The sequence below is a fragment of the Pipra filicauda genome, unplaced genomic scaffold (genome assembly GCF_003945595.2).
Source record: "Pipra filicauda isolate LSUMZ 115617 unplaced genomic scaffold, ASM394559v2 scaffold908_size54533_pilon, whole genome shotgun sequence".
NCBI classification, from domain to species: domain Eukaryota; kingdom Metazoa; phylum Chordata; class Aves; order Passeriformes; family Pipridae; genus Pipra; species Pipra filicauda.
In genome coordinates, this window is record NW_024105096.1 from 12,830 (window position 1) to 29,895 (window position 17,066).

At 48.3% G+C, this 17,066-nt stretch overlaps 1 pseudogene; it reads right to left on the bottom strand.

Annotated features, from left to right (window-relative positions):
* Nucleotides 1–9,515: 9,515 nt before the first annotated feature.
* On the bottom strand, nucleotides 9,516–10,555 carry LOC113983390 (annotated as a pseudogene).
* Between the last annotated feature and the right edge of the window lie 6,511 nt (nucleotides 10,556–17,066).

A 17,066-nucleotide genomic window follows, 5' to 3' on the forward strand; every position in this document is an offset into this window, starting at 1 on the left:
TTTTTTCTTGGTGGAAAGAGCTGCTGTTCCCTTTTTTCACCCCTGCGCTGCAATGGCCGGTCCCACCTCCTGAAACATTGAATCCAACGGAAGATTCCTACCAGACAAAAGGTGCCACCACAGAAAACTCTTGCTGCCCCAGAAGTTCCCAGGCTGCCCCAACAACTACACCTGAAGCCAAAGCTTCCAGACTTTTTTTCCTGGTGGAAAGAGCTGCTGTTCCCTTTTTTCAGCCCTGCACTGTAATGGCCAGTCCCAACTCCTGAAAAATATACTCCAAATGAAGATTCCTGCCAGACAAAAGATACCACTACATAAAGATCTTTGCTGCCGAAGAAGTACCCAGGCTGCCCCAACAACTACACCTCAAAGCCAAAGCTTCCAGTCTTTTTTTTCTTAGGTAAAGAGCTGCTGTTCCCTTTTTTCTGCCCTGCTCTGCAATGACCAGTCCCATCTCCTGGAAAATTGAATGGAAATCAAGATTCCTGCCAGACAAAAGGTGCCACCACAGAAAACTCGTCCTGCCCAAGAAGTGCCCAGGCTGCCCCAGCAACTGCACCTGAAAGCGAAAGTTTCCAGACTTTTTTTCCTGGTGGAATGAGCTGCTGTTCCCATTTTCAGCCTTTTGGCTTTCCTGTGCTTGGGGTACACAGAAAAAAGCATCTTTTACATCCAACACTGTAAACCAAATCAAATTGTCCCTTAATTTAGTCAAGTGTATAAGGATTTGCTACAACAGGATGTATAGTTTTGGTTTGTTGATTTACTGCTCTCAGATCCTGTACTAACCTGTAGGTTCCATTCGGTTTCTTCACTGGAAGAATTGGAGTGTTAAATCTGATTCACACTCTATCAACAGTCCTAATTTCAAAAAGTTTTCAATTATTGGCTCAATTTTTTTCTGTCCACTAACCTCAGTGGATATTGTTTCTTTGCTACTGGCTTAGCTCCTGGTTGCTGTTCTATCTGAATAGGAGTTGCCCATTTTGACTTACCCGGGGTGTCAGTGGCCCATACCAGGGGGTACACTTGGTTTGTAATCTGATCAATATCTTGATTGTTTGGCTTTGGTTCCATGCAGCTCGTAGCTAAACTCAGAGCTGCCAGCAATTGTTCTTCTTTCACCTTGAATTCAATTTTGCCTTGCTTAAATTTTATTACAGCTCCCAAATTTTCTAATAAGTCTCTGCCCAGTAAGGGTTTAGGTGAACTTGGTAAATACAGAAACTGATGCAATCCCATTTGTTTCCCGATTTTAAACTTTAGAGGTTTTAAAAAGAAAGCTTTTTCTGATTGGCCAGTGGCACCAATAACCTGTACATAATCATCAGTTTTAGGTATCAATTCCTGATTTAAAACCGAAAATGTTGCTCCAGTGTCGATCAAAAAATCCAGTTTTTCTTCTTCTTCCCCTAGCCAAATTGTAACCAGCGGGTCTGCCAGGGAAAAACCAGCCGGTCCCCGTCAATCACTGTCTTGGTGGGCTATGACAGCCCCCCCTGAATTTCTATTTACCCATGTGGGGCACTCTCTTTTCCAGTGTCCCTCCTTTTTACGATAAGTACATTGATTTTGACCTATCTCTGTTTGCTTAAAGGGTGAACCTCCCCTTCCCCATGTTGCTTGTCCCTGGCCACGACCCCTGTAATATCGTCCAGCTGTTACCGGGTTCTGTGTTAAAACTGCAATCATTGCTCTTGTAATCCTTCTATCTTCCTTCTTTTCTCTGTTGTTATACACTTTCCAGGCTTCATTCATCAAAACCTCTAAATCTTTATTGGCAGGGTGATCTATTTTCTGCAATCTTTTTCTAATATCAGGATTACTTTGTCCCCACTAAATGTAGTTTACCTTCTTCTGATGATGGATCTAAGGTGGTATATTTTCTCATAGCAGCCCTCAGTCTATCCAGAAACTCTGTGGGGGTGTCATGGTTTGAGATAGTCCCAAAATCCAATTCCCTAGCTCCATTCCCCCTCCCACATCTCAACCTAATGTGAGATGGGTTTTTCCAGACAAAACACACCAGACTCAAAGTGGGGGAAAGGGAATATATTACAATGACTGTACAAATAAATACCATATCACATTATACACATGATCACAAACTATCTCTACCATGACATATATATTTACAATGATCAGATCTCTTCTCCCCTCCAAATAAAAGTCCAGGAGGGAAAGAAGGACAGATCCCTTCCAGTCCTTAAGCAGCAGCATCTTCTAAGGCAGCAGGTTTCTTCTCATGCATGCAGCAGCTGTGGCTGGCTTTTCTGCCAGCATCCACGAGGGAGGTATCCAAGCCTCTCTCTCGGCCCCATCGCCTCACAACCGAGGGGTCTTCCGTGGTCTTCGTAACCCCAGACAAGGTCGTTTCACCACGTCATATCACGAAGACACAGGGGGGTCTTCGTGACGGTCTGGTATCTCTTGCAGGGCCTCTGTGCCCTGTCTCTCAGGCTGCCACCGTGGCAGCAGTGCGAGGGGGGGGAAGCCAAGGTCAACTCCCCCTGATTCAAAGAAACTTCTGCCAATCTGAAAAGCACTTTTATTACGGCCGGGGAATGCAAAGGGGCAGGTGTTCTCCCCAGTGCACTCCGCCGAACCAAGGAATAACATAGCCTTTTATACAGTTTGAAAGTAGCAAGCTCAAAATTATCTTTACACACACACTTTTGCAGTCTTTCTTATCTAAATAGACATCTAGTTTTACCTCCTATTCTTACCATTATGGATTATTTACGTAAAGTTTTATCACTTCAAGCAGTGTCAGGTTCCCCACCCCTCTCTAGGTGCTAAAAAGCCTTCCCCATTCTCTAAGCTTTTTATCTCAATTGCCCACAGTTCGGTCAGAGACTTTTAAGCAGTTTTACATTTTGCAAAGTCACACCTTCATAGCTAAATATCTAATATTTTATTTCATTCTCTATTTCACCCCTGCATTCCTCTCGGAGCTCTCTAGCTCCTTTCTACAGTGCATGTCGCACTTCAAGGCTCTTTCAAGTAAGAGTCCATCATCTTCCTCCTTCCAGGAGGTCTCAAAGGAGGTTTTGGGGATCTGGTATCAGTCTTACCCCCAAGAACTCTGTAGCTCTCAGCTGCTGGCTCTCCTTTCCTCGACTCTCCTTCCAGGAGTCTCCTCTGCAGTGCTGCATGTTGCTTCTGCTGCTTCTTCAGTTCAGGTCCTTATCTCTGGCTCTCTGCCACCGTTTCTCTGGTCAGCGTCGGCTGCTGCTCTGTGCCCATGGAGAAAACATCTCCCGGCATACTACAGGCACCTAGCCCAGCTTTATGCTGTTCCAGGTCCCTGCAGCCCCCAGCCAGGGGCTGGGAGGGGGCCAGAGGCCCCAAGGGGCTCAGAGCCCCTTCCTCGTGGCTCTACAACATGGCCACCTCTCCTACAACCACAAACTACAACTCTTCTTTTCCGGTCTGGTTGTGGTATGTTTACATTTCTGCAGGAGCGCCCATTGGGCAGAACTTCAAAACTTCCAGGGGTTTCCACCCCTTGGGGTCTACCACTTCTGTTAGCTTCTGGGGAAAACAAGGTTCAAACCACTACAGTCCCAAAGAGCACAAGTGATTGACTGCAACCCCTGCAGTTCTCTGGCATTGCTGGGGACAAATGCAGGAACTGCCAGGAGCTCTGCAGAGCCCTGACAGTGCCACTGCAATCCCAAGCTGCATTGCCCGGGGCAACCCTCAGCACAGCCAAGGCCACAACCCTTCCTGAAAGGTGTCCCTTCTGGGCAGGGCCAGGGGGACAAACCCCTCCATCTGTCCTGCACATGTTGTGTCCAACTCTCATCCCCCACTTAGGGACAAAGTCAGCCTACATTGGGTGTTTAACTTTGCATTTGTTTCACTCTTTTGTGCTTCCAACACACACACACCCCAGTGTGGGCAGAGTGTGGCCCCCCAAAGAACGCAAGACCTGACTATTTGGGGCTCCTACTGCAGGGGCTGCAACTTGGGCCACGATCTGTGCCAGGAGCAGAGAGTTCCCTCCCCACAGAAACTTCTTGGCAATGGAGTTATTAAGAAAATGGGACAGGCTGTGGGGATCACTTGCAGGGCACAGCCAGGGATGTGTCTTGACCAGCCTTCTGTTTAACATGACCAGCTTTTTCAGCCTCTTTGCTCTCTGGTTTCTCATACTTGTTCCTCCAGAAACAACTGGGATCCTCCCCTTGCTTTGGTTCTTTCCTAGACATCCCAGGACAAGTCTTGCCCAGTCTCCAGAGATCCTTTCTGGCTGCCCATCATGAGTCTCAGAGCCTGAGGCTGAATCCCCCATCCTCAGCTGCAAGGTCACCCTGAGAGCTTCTGCCATTGACCCACTTGCTTAAAGTTTCATACAGACACCTTGGAACTTCCTCAGAATTAATTTTTTACTATTTGGGCTTAGAATGGCTTCTTCAAAAACATGGTAATTCATGTCCTAGCTATAGAAATTTTTTGGAGAAGGACTTTGGGATATTAGACTCAAAGAATCACAGAATGGTTTGGCTTGGAAGGGACATAAAAGCTCATGTGGTCCAAACTCCTGCACATGGATAGTGACATCTTCACTAATTCAGGCTGCTCAAAGTTCCTGACCTTGGACAAATCCAGGGATGGGACATCCTCTTCTCTGGGAACCTGTTGCAATTCTTGACAGACCCACTGGTAAATATTTCTTCATTTTATCCAATATGAAGCTCCCCTATTTCAGTTTAAATCCATTGCCCCATATTCTGCAACTACAGGCCTTGGTAAAATGAATCACTGTGACAATCTTAGACTATGAGCACAATGTTTTCATCTGCAAACACCTTGGAGAGTGCTCAGAGATGTCCCTAAAAAAAGTTTGTCCCTACTTTTCTTAGAAGCCTCTGTGGCGGTGCATCCTCCCCCCATTGTCCTCAGGCCTGGTCGATGATCTCAGGAGCTCCTGACAAGCCTTGACCAAACCAGCTGAGCAATGAACTGTCCTTGAACGGGAGCAGGGGTGTGGTGAAGTGTCCCTGTACTGTAGCAGGGGTGTGGTAAAATGTCCCTGAACTGGATCAGGTGCTCCTGGATGATACAGGTGGGAACAATCCGGAGTGGAACAGCAGGGGAACACAGGATAATCAGTCATCCCATGAAAGCCTTGGAATATTCCCTGCCTGAATTGTAGCCCAAATGGAACGGTTTGGACATAATTCCCAGATATTTTGGAAATTCCAGTCATTCCTGACACCAGGAGGGAAATTCAGCAGATAACTAAAGCCAGTCCCCTTGGGAGCCCACAACCAGCGGGGCTGAGGGAGGCCCTGGCAGCTCCCCAGCACCTCCCTCTCAGTGGGACACCTCTGGCAGCCTCTCCCAGCTCGGGAACCCTCCAGTTTGTGACACTCCAAAGACCATCCCTGATGCTCAGGACAATTCTGATCCCCCTCAACAAACACTCCTCCAGCTGTGACCCTTGTCTGCTGGAAAACACAAAGGGATTTGGGGGAGTGTTTCCCTGACAACAAGGACACTGTTGGAGAGGGAAGTTTCCACACCCAGCTATTGATGTGTCCACACAGCTCTACCTGGGTGTGGGTGTGAATTCACTGTGGTGGGAATGTTGCTGTTGTGAATATACCAATCAGTCACTGTTAAAATTCTAACAAATGCTATTGAATCACTTGATAACTGTTAAACTGGTCAATAATAAAATGCTACTAATCTCTTTTGCCCCCTTATATTTGTGTCCAAATCCTTTGCACCCTGACCCTCTTGTATCCAGAGGCTTTGTGTAAATCATTCTCTTTCATCAAAAAATATATTTTTCATGACTTCCACTTTAAAAATCTTCCTCCTTAGCTAAACTACAAAACAACTCCAATTTGTTGTTGACATCTTGAAAACAATTAAACAAAGAAAAATAATTTGTTTTTCAATGTTTTAATGGGTCCCACGGTGTGTTTGGAGTTGCATCAGCTGTCAGTCCAAGATGGGCCATGTCAGAACTGGTGAGGCTGGGGGGTGAGGAGCACGGTTGATCATCCAGGGTCAGTGTGGATCTCCTGAGGAGACACTCAGCATCAAGATCACTTGGAGAACACCTCTATCACCTCTCCTCTGAACTAAAAAATATCCATTTTTGGATTAAAAGAAAAAAAGTACAAATTTTGAAGACTTGTTTTGAAATTGCCTTGAAGACAATTAAAGGAAGACAAAGAGATCCTGAGGGATTTCTGCATTTTAATGAGCCCCATGGTGTGTTTGCAGCCCAGCCCATGATCCTGAGGTACTGAGAGAAGATTGAAGCAGCTGCTGAAGAAGTCAGAAGCCAAAGTCCAAGTCCCCTGAAGCATTGCTGGGCCCCACTGAGGGCAGGCACTGCCAAAGCCTCCCCAGGGACTCCTTGGAGCAGCTCCTTGGAGGCCAGGAGTGCAGGCAGACAAAGGCTCTGGGCAGGCCCCTGCAATGCTGAGCAAAGCCTGCCTTGGTTTTGTGGAGCACAAAGGCCAAGGCCTGAGCCCCAGGCCCTGGCCCAGCAGATCCTGTCCCTCCCGGCTGGCTCAGGGCTGTTTGGGGGGCACTGGGATGGGAGGGGGAGGAACAACAAAGGCCCAAAACTGGGCAACCCCTGCCAGGCTCCTGAGGGAGGGGCGAGGCAGAACCCAAGGGCAGAACCTGCCAGGAAAGTTGGTTGTGGTGGCCTGAGTGGCAGAGGCAGCTGCCAGAGGCAAGGGGACAAAGGCCTGGGTGCCTTTGGGCCTTGCAGCCCTGCCAGAGCCCTTGGCCATCTCTCCTGCAGGCTGTCCTGCCCTGGCCCTGCTGCTGCTCTGGCCTTGCAGGCTGCACACACCCCTCCTGCTTTCCCACCCCCTCCCAGCAGCATTTCCAGACCCTCCCTGATGGCTCTGCACCAGCTCTGGCTGTTCCCTGGAACACAAAGCCATGGGCTGATCCAGACTCCCTCTGGGTGACCTCTTGCACCACAAGGGTCCCCGTGGAGTGACATTTCTTTTTCCTCACCTTCAGTCTGAACTTTCAATGCTACTCTTTGTGGAGATTTCATTCTATTTCCAATATGGACAAGATCTCCATCCTGTCAGATCTCCTCTAGACCCTCTCCTGTTCTTCCTCATTCCTCCAGAATGGGGAACCTCACAGACAGACAGACCAGTCCAGATGTGGTGACCCCAGGGCTGAGTCCAGGGGGGTGACAACTCCCTTGTCTGGGTGCCCACACTCCCCCCAAGGCAGCCCCATGTGCAGTTGGCCTTAAATCAAGGGGCCATTCTGATTCTTTGTAACGTCACGGAATCAAGTGGCACCGTGACACTGCAGGGCCTCATGGAACCAAAGGAATGCAGGGACACTGTGGAATCTCATGGAACCAAGGGACCATTGTGACATGTGGGGTCTCATGGAACAAAAGGAACCCTGAGACATCTCAGAACCCCATGGAACCAAGGGGCCATAGTGACACTGAAGAGTCTCATGGCACCCACTGTACCTCCCCAGAACTCCATGGAATCAAGCAGAGCCGCTGCCTCCCCCCGCTGCCCTGCTTGGACACCTGTAGTGTCAGCGTGTTCTTGGGCAGCACAACTGATCTCAGACCAGAGAGTTTCCCAGATTTTGCTTTGCTCTCTCTTTCCCCTGGTTTAATGTTTGTTCTTTGTTCATTTAGGGAGAAAACGCGGAAGGGAGGTACATGTTGATCCCTGGTTTTATCTGTTTACAAAAGGGAGTTGGGTCAGGAGGGGAGAGAGGAGGCAACTTCTCTCTGTATTGTAGCTTTGAACTGTTTTGTTGGTATTGCTGTTTTTGCTGCTATATTTCTTGTAAGTGATCTGTTATTTTTTTCACTTAAATCTCCTTGTATTTTGTCTCCCTGTAATGGTGGGGAATAAAAGAGGATTGAATTTATTTTGTTGGAGTTCCCGCCCCAATATATGTCTTTAAACCAGGACAGGTTGCTTAAGAGCTCCTTGAAATTTGGCATCATTCACAAAGGACTTAAAAATACATTTTGTCCCAATGTACAGAGAGATAATAAAGATGTTCTATAGTGGTGTTCAAGGGCTGGTCACTGAGGGATTTCACCAGGAAGTTGCTGCCAAGGGGACTTTGTACCATGGATTTGATTTGACACTCTTCATTCAGCCAACTTCCCACCCACCACATCTTCCACTTCTTCAGTCCAGCTCTCACCAGTCTGGAGAGAGAGGAGACAACAGGACAACATGTCAAGGGCCTTGATGAAGTCTGGGCACACAACATCCTCTATTCCCTCCCACAGGGGGTCTGCAATCCCTGCCTTGTCCTTCCCATGCCTGGGAATGGCTGCAGGAGGACTTGCCCTATCCCCTTCCCAGCCTGTGCTGGAAGTCTCCCAACCCTCCTTGCTGCCCTGTTTGCAGACTGGTTCCATGTCTGCCTTTGCCAAGGCCCCAGGAAGCTCTGGGATGGCTCTGGCCTTTCCAAGTGTTTGGAAGAGTCTCTCAGTGACACTGCCCAGCCTTCTCAATAGCCCTGACACCAAAACCTTTTCCATACCCCACACTTCCAGAGGAGTGCCCAGGACACAACACAAGTTGTCCTGGTTGTTCTGGAGAATTAAAAGGGATTTCTCCCAGGAGGCCAACCTCTCCAATTGGATCTGAGTGCAACTGAAAGGTTTCCTCAGCATTTTGGCTGGTGCCTCCCTGCCCTGAAGGTTTCTGGCCCTCAGGCTGGAGCTGAGGGGGTTGGGCAGGTGCCTGAGGAGGGGGTAGAACAAGGGCTGTGTCCAACTGTGCCAGGAGGGCTGTGCTGGGCAAGGATGAGGAGGCTGCAGAAAACAGTGGCACTGGGGAGGGGAGAGGAGCAGGTGGAGAGACCTTGTGCCTGCCCACGCTGGGCAGGAGCTGCCCCAGGATGGCAGCTCTGAAGCACTCCCAGGATGTCCCTGGGAACAGGAGGGGAAGACTGGATCTGAAAAGGAAACCTGGAAAGCAGAGAGCAGGAGTGTCATGGAGACACTGCAGGAGAGTTCCAGCCCTGGAGCAAGGTGACAGAAGAAGTGACCCAGTACATACAGTGGCCTCAGAAGATGCCACAGCATCCTGGAGATGCTGTAAGGGAGCCCAGCTCTGCTTCACAAGTTCCCAGGGCCTGTCCCTGCCTGTGCTCCAAGGGCTTCCAGCCCCCAGGACTGTGCTCAGAGAGCACTCAGGCCTTACAGCGAGAAAGGGGCTCAGGAGGACAGTGTGGAAGGGGCAAGAGAGCAGCTCTGGAAAGACCAAGCCCTGCTGCTCCCTGGCAGTGCTGCTGGGCTGGGATTCTTGTCCCCTTCCCCTTTGCCAATACACCCTGTCCTGCAGTGTGCTGTCCTTTGGGAACAGCTAAGAAGAAGGGTCTGGGACAAAGAAGGCACTACAGGGTCCTTTATTTTGTTTAAATACTCAGAGAGTACAATTCATCAGTTATACATCTCTGGGTAAAATTCAATGAGTAGACACTAAATTAGAAGGCAGATGCATAACAATATTTAATTGCACAGAAAATTATTGCAAGAAGAACCCGATGACCTCCTCGACAAACCTGAGCAGGAAGGCTGGGTCATTAAGGAATCCCATTCTGAATGTTACACACCAGAAAACTGGTGCTTTATTGCTCCTGAAAAGCATCCAGTCATCATTTTTCTCAGGGCATCCTTGAGCTCCTGGTTCCTCAGGCTGTAGATGAGGGGGTTCAGTGCTGGAGGAACCACCGAGTACAGAATTGACACCACCAGATCCAGGGATGGGGAGGAGTTGGAGGGGGGCTTCAGGTAGGCAAATGTGCTAATGCTGAGGAACAGGGAGACCACAGCCAGGTGAGGGAGGCACGTGGAAAAGGCTTTGTGCTGTCCCTGCTGAGAGGGGATCCTCAGCACAGCCCTGAAGATCTGCACATAGGAGAAAACAATGAAAACAAAACAGCCAAACACGAAACAGGCACCCACCACAAGAAGCCAAATTTCCCTGACGTAGCCTGAGTGTGAGCAGGACAGCTTGAGGATGTGTGGGATTTCACAGAAGAACTGGCCCAGGGCATTGCCCTGGCACAGGGGCAGGGAAAATGTATTGGCTGTGTGCAGCAGAGCATTGAGAAACCCAGTGGCCCAGGCAGCTGCTGCCATGTGGGCACAAGCTCTGCTGCCCAGGAGGGTCCCGTAGTGCAGGGGTTTGCAGATGGCAACGTAGCGGTCGTAGCACATGGTGGTGAGGAGGGAAAACTCTGCTGACATGAAAAAGGCAAAGAAAAAGAGCTGTGCAACACATCCCATGTAGGAGATGGTTGTGGTGCCCCAGAGGGAATTGTGCGTGGCTTTGGGGACAGTGGTGCAGATGCAGCCCAGGTCTGTGAGGGAGAGGTTGAACAGGAAGAAGCCCATGGGGGTGTGCAGGTGGTGGTCCCAGGCTACGGCGCTGAGGATGAGGCCGTTGGCCAGGAGGGCAGCCAGGGAGATGGCCAGGAAGAGCCAGAAGTGCAGGAGCTGCAGCTCCCGCCTGTCTGCAAATGCCAGGAGGAGGAACTGGGGCATGAAGCTGCTGTTGGACATTTGCTGTTCCTTAGCACAGGGTCTGTTCAGAAAAGGAAAAGTTAGGGAACAATTAGGAGATACCCCTCTCAGCAGAGATACTCGATCTTTCATAGTAATCCCCCCAAAATAATTATATTTCCCTTATGCTGGCTCAGAGTGGTGTGAGCAGCAAGAATTCTTCCCATGTGCTGCCAAGGGCTCAGCTTTGCTCTGCTGCAGTGCAACATGGAGCTGGTTTGTGACAGCTCTGATGATCACAGGGGATGTCAGATGTAACCCACCTTTAATGGAAAAGCTCCATTTCTGACCCCCCTAATCACAAGAGTGTGGACTGCAGAACAGAGGCTTCTATTGTCTTTAGAATAATTCTTCTGTTAGATATGTTCCACCATTAAATCTGCAGAGTGTTCTTTTTAGGAGTAAAAATTCTCATTTTTATTGTTAAAAATGTGAAGAATCTTTAGAAAAGACAAGAGACAAAAGGGCTCAGATCTCTGGTTAAAAGCAGAGCCAGGAGAGCTGCAGAGTCCTTCAGCCTGTTTCCCATCTGCTCTTTACCTTGTGCTGCATTCACTTTGATTTCACACAAACAAATATTGAAAACTACATCCACAATGCAGTGATGAGAGCAGGACAATGTTGTTTCCAAGGTCAGCTCTGTGAAGTGTCCCCTGTGCCAGCCCAGAGGTGCAGCTGTGCTGGACAGAGCAGGACAGGAGCCTTCCTGCAGAGAAGCCAAGGGTTGGTACAGGAGAGTGCCCACCCTCAGGGAAGGCTCAGCACTGCCCAGGATCCTGTGCTCATTTCTGATCCTGCCTGAAATATTCATCTCCGAGAGGAAAACAGTTTGAATTTCAGTGCAGCCTCCTGACCTGAGAGAACAATGTCTATGCTACAAGGCCTAAGCAGGAAACACACCTCAGGACTAATTCTTTTCCTGTAGCCCCTGTCTTTTGTAAGCTTTGCAAAAAATTCTCCATTAAATGTCGTGTAGTGATCTGGAGCTGTGAGCAGGTCTGACCCTGCAACACCATGGCATCAAAAGGATCCTGCCCTCACCTACAAGGGTTTTCTCCTTGCCCACAGCCCTTCTGCCCCAGCCCTGGCAGCAGCTCCCCAGGCCGGCTGAGAGCTGCCCCTGGCAGGCAACAGAGTCCCTGCCCAGCACAGCACCCTGGGCTGCAGGACCCTGCTCTGCCCCACAGCCCTGGGCACCCCTGGCTGCACCCCCGGCTTCACAGCTCTTCCAAAGTGCCCCAAAACAGCCCCTGCTCACCCATCCCATCAGCTGGGGCTGGGCCAGCTTTAGGAGATGCCTCCAGGAGCTGCCCCTGCACTGCCCTGCAGCCACAGACTCACCATGTGCAGCCCTGCCAAGATTCCTCCTGCAGGGAGCTCTCAGCCCTCCTGCCAGTGCTGAGCCCCTTGAAGCTCTGTCTGTGCCCTGCTGGTGTCCCTGAGCTGCCCTGGCAGTGCCCTCAGCCCTGCTGGGCTGTGCAGAGGAGCTGCTCACCAGCAGAGCTGTCTCTTTGAAGCTCTTCTTGCTTGCCAGGAGCTCCCTGTGTGCCAGGAGCCTGGCCCAGCTCAGCAGCACAGCAACAGCCCCAGGCATTTCATGACCCTCAGGGGGGTTTGATGTTGTTTACATGAGACTCAGTCCCTGAGAGGAAGCTCAAACAACTTTTCCAGAAGTCAAAGTGAGATTGAAACACTGAAGTTTCTTGTAGTGCAAATGAGTCTCACTGAGGGACACAACTGAGAACGTGTCCCCAGGTTCCAGTTAGAGCAGAAAACTTCAGACAGTGATGACAAGGATGGACAAGCAAGGGAAAGGTGGCTCTGATGCTGAATAAACCTTGACTTGTTTCCTTAATCCAGAGGACCAAGGCCTGACCCCCAGCCCCTGGGAAGACAGATCCTGTCCCTGCCTCATTCCTCAGGGCTCTTCCTGGGGCACTGGGATGTGGGATGTGCAATGCCAAGGGCAGGACCATGGGGTGGCACCTGCCAGGCTGCTGAGCAGGGACAAGGAGTCCATGAGGCCCCAGGGCTGCAAGGGCCACTCCCCTCCTCCTGGCATCAGGGGCACAGACAGCAGCCATGGCCAAAGGCCTGCAGAAGGTGGCTGTGTCAGGGCCTTTCAGCTTCTCCCCCTCCCTGTCTCCTTTCCAGCCCAGGCTGTCCTACGGTGTCCATGCCCTGCCCCTTTCCCTGCAGGCTGTCGTCATCCCCCCGGCTGCCCCACCTGGCTGGCACCTTCCTGCACTGACATCTCTGTGTCCTCCCTGGCTCTTCCTGCACACACAAAGCCTTGGGCTCATCCAGACTCCTTCTTTGTGACATATTGCACCACAACACTGACCTTGGAGGGAAATTTCTGACTTCTTGTCACCAGTCTAGGCCACCCCAGCTGCCCTTGGTGGCACTAGTTCTTTCTTAGGCTGTTTTCTGACAGGAAGAAAAGCTCCACCAGCTCTGACACCCTGATACAGGAGGCTAGGCCCAAAAGAGTTAACTAAGAAATTTGGGCCTGCAAACAAGTTACCAACATCCAAAACGATCTGTACCCGTTTTGTTCTACTTACTGGACCAAAGCTTAAGAGAATAGTACAAGAACATGTAATAGGCCTAGAAGTAGTAAATTAGAAATACAGCAGGATCAGGCAGACATTTGAATAGGAGAAACAGGCCTGGAGCCAGGGCCTTTTTCTAGCTTCAGTGAGCGGGTCAAGAACAATGGAAAAGAAGAAGGGTCAAGCTGAGGAAGAGGAGTTAGAGACCCTTGCCCTATGGATGAAGATGGGAACGACCCCTCCAAATGGGGTGCCAAGAGAAGCACCACCCCAAGCTCCGCCTATTTTAATATGTATTGTAGATGTTGTAATCGTTTGAATATGCATTTAATCACATCTGAAAATTGTATAAAAGTGCTGATTTTCTGAGGAGCCGGTGAGCAAGTTTTTCCAGCAATAGCTGGCTTGCTCCCAGCACTGCTAATAAACACCTTTGCTGCTCAAAAGATCAAAAGTCTCTGAGCAGTTTGTCAGACCGATTTTTTGGATTCATTTGGCGACCGCAGCAGCACATCTACCACATAGCTTAAAACCCAGAATTAAGATCTGTCCATTTTGCAATTGTTCATTGTATGTGCGTGCTCTATGTAACAACTGTTTTAAGTACATTCTAGGACCCAGATCCTCCCAAGAAATAAGGTTAGGTTGGACTTTAAATTTGTATTGTGTTAGATGTGGAAATAATCAAACTCTAGAGGAAACTAGGTGCGTCCGGTATTATTGTTGTAGGATTCATAGGCCAGTGTCTCTTTCAATACGCCCAGAAGTTTAACATCTGGTTTGGATTTTGTGTTTTGAGTATACAGATTTGTTATAAAGTGTGCGTTCGGTGGTTAACAGCAGTATCTTGTGGATTTATGTGGATATATAGGCTCGTTGTGAGAGCCAGGTGTATTTGTGGTCTAAGGGCAACATCTTGTGGATTTTTGTATTAGTGCAAGTTGGTTACAAGAACTAGTAATTTTAGAAGCTGGTTATAAGGCTGGTAATTTTAGGAAATCTTTTGCTGAAAAGCAATATTAGGGTTTGGTGGTTGAATATTGTGTAGAATATAGTAGTTGTGGTTGTTAGCGTATTTCAGATCTAATTCCCTGCTTTCATAATGGGAATCGGTGGAAGTAAGGAGATAAATTCTAAGACTCCCGTAGGATGTATATTGAGTCACTGGAAAGAATTAGGAGGAACTCCTGGGGGTAATTTGAGCAAAAAGACCTTTTTAAAATATTGCCAGAATTGGTGGCCTTTGTATACTTTAGATGATGGCGAAAAATGGCCTCCAGAGGGGAGCATTAATTACACCACCATTTTACAGCTTATGTTATTTCTCCATAGGGAGCAAAAGTGGGATGAAGTCATGTATGCCGACATGTTTTTTACGCTAAGGAATAAACCAGAGTGGTAGAAAAGCTGTGGAATTAATGTAGCCCCCCAGGACCCTCTTGTGTTGGCATTAGAAAGAAATCAGAAAAATACTAAGCCAAAAAAGCATTGCTGTGATGCCTGTAGCATAGGTCAGAGGTGTCTTAAGCTGGGAAGGAGAGAGAGTGATGGAGATAGTATCTTGGACCCTCAGGAATTACAGTCAGCTTATTTTAGAGGACCGGAGCCACCTAGGCAAGGACCAGGTAGCCCGCAGGAATTGGGATTAGGAGCAGATGATTCTAGAAGTATAGCTGAGAGCATAGATGACCCCGAGGAAGGGATAAGTAGCACTCATCGTGGGCAGGCTTCGGCACAGAGTGGTAGAAGAAGGAGCGGGGTCAAGACAAGGGCTCAAACAGCAGGGACTGGTCATATGTTAGTGCCTCTGCGTCAGGTAATAGCACCTACAGGCACGCAGGCAAAAGTGAAAGCACCCTTTTCGGCTAGGGATTTGAACAGCTGGAGAGAGGAAGCTAAGTGCTTCAGGGAAAATCCTGAGAAAGTGGCTAAGAGATTTGAATTAATTGCAAAGAATCAAGAAACAGACTGGACTTATATTGATTTGATGTTATCAGAACTGACAGAAACAGAGTAAGACCTGGTAATAAAAACAGCTAGACGAGAGGTAATGAGCCAGATTGCCACGGGAGTTTTAACAGGGGATGTAGATCAAATTTTTCCATTGCAACAACCTAACTGGGATCCAAACAGGTCAGAGCATTATAAAATGTTGGTAAAATATAGAGATTTGATTATGGTGGGATTACAAAATGCTATCCCTAAAGCAGTGAATTGGGCAGCCTTGTATGATGTAAGGCAGGGACGAAATGAAACCCCCACAGAGTTTCTGGATAGACTGAGGGCTGCTATGAGAAAATATACCACCTTAGATCCATCATCAGAAGAAGGTAAACTACATTTAGTGGGGACAAAGTAATCCTGATATTAGAAAAAGATTGCAGAAAATAGATCACCCTGCCAATAAAGATTTAGAGGTTTTGATGAATGAAGCCTGGAAAGTGTATAACAACAGAGAAAAGAAGGAAGATAGAAGGATTACAAGAGCAATGATTGCAGTTTTAACACAGAACCCGGTAACAGCTGGACGATATTACAGGGGTCGTGGCCAGGGACAAGCAACATGGGGAAGGGGAGGTTCACCCTTTAAGCAAACAGAGATAGGTCAAAATCAATGTACTTATCGTAAAAAGGAGGGACACTGGAAAAGAGAGTGCCCCACATGGGTAAATAGAAATTCAGGGGGGGCTGTCATAGCCCACCAAGACAGTGATTGACGGGGACCGGCTGGTTTTTCCCTGGCAGACCCGCTGGTTACAATTTGGCTAGGGGAAGAAAAAGAAAAACTGGATTTTTTGATCGACACTGGAGCAACATTTTCGGTTTTAAATCAGGAATTGATACTTAAAACTGATGATTATGTACAGGTTATTGGTGCCACTGGCCAATCAGAAAAAGCTTTCTTTTTAAAACCTCTAAAGTTTAAAATCGGGAAACAAATGGGATTGCATCAGTTTCTGTATTTACCAAGTTCACCTAAACCCTTACTGGGCAGAGACTTATTAGAAAATTTGGGAGCTGTAATAAAATTTAAGCAAGGCAAAATTGAATTCAAGGTGAAAGAAGAACAATTGCTGGCAGCTCTGAGTTTAGCTATGAGCTGCATGGAACCAAAGCCAAACAATCAAGATATTGATCAGATTACAAACCAAGTGTACCCCCTGGTATGGGCCACTGACACCCCGGGTAAGTCAAAATGGGCAACTCCTATTCAGATAGAACTGCAACCAGGAGCTAAGCCAGTAGCAAAGAAACAATATCCACTGAGGTTAGTGGACAGAAAAAAATTGAGCCAATAATTGAAAACTTTTTGAAATTAGGACTGTTGATAGAGTGTGAATCAGATTTAACACTCCAATTCTTCCAGTGAAGAAACCGAATGGAACCTACAGGTTAGTACAGGATCTGAGAGCAGTAAATCAACAAACCCAAACTATACATCCTGTTGTAAAAATACTTACACACTTGACTAAATTAAGGGACAATTTGATTTGTTTTGCAGTGTTGGATGTAAAAGATGCTTTTTTCTGTGTACCCCAAGCACAGGAAAGCCAAAAGGCTGAAAATGGGAACAGCAGCTCATTCCACAAGGAAAAAAAGTCTGGAAACTTTCGCTTTCAGGTGCAGTTGTTGGGGCAGCCTGGGCACTTCTTGGGCAGTAAGAGTTTTTTGTGGTGGCACCTTTTGTCTGGCAGGAATCTTCAGTTGGATTCCATTTTCCAGGAGGTGGGACCGGCCATTGCAGCGCAGGTCTAAAAAAAAGGAACAGCAGCTCTTTCCCTAAGGATAAAAAGGCTGGAAGCTTTCGCTTTCAGGTGCAGTTGCTGGGGCAGCCTGGGCACTTCTTGGGCAGGACGAGTTTTCTGTGGTGGCACCTTTTGTCTGGCAGAAATCTTGATTTCCATTCAATTTTCCAGGAGATGGGACTGGTCATTGCAGAGCAGGGCTGAAAAAAG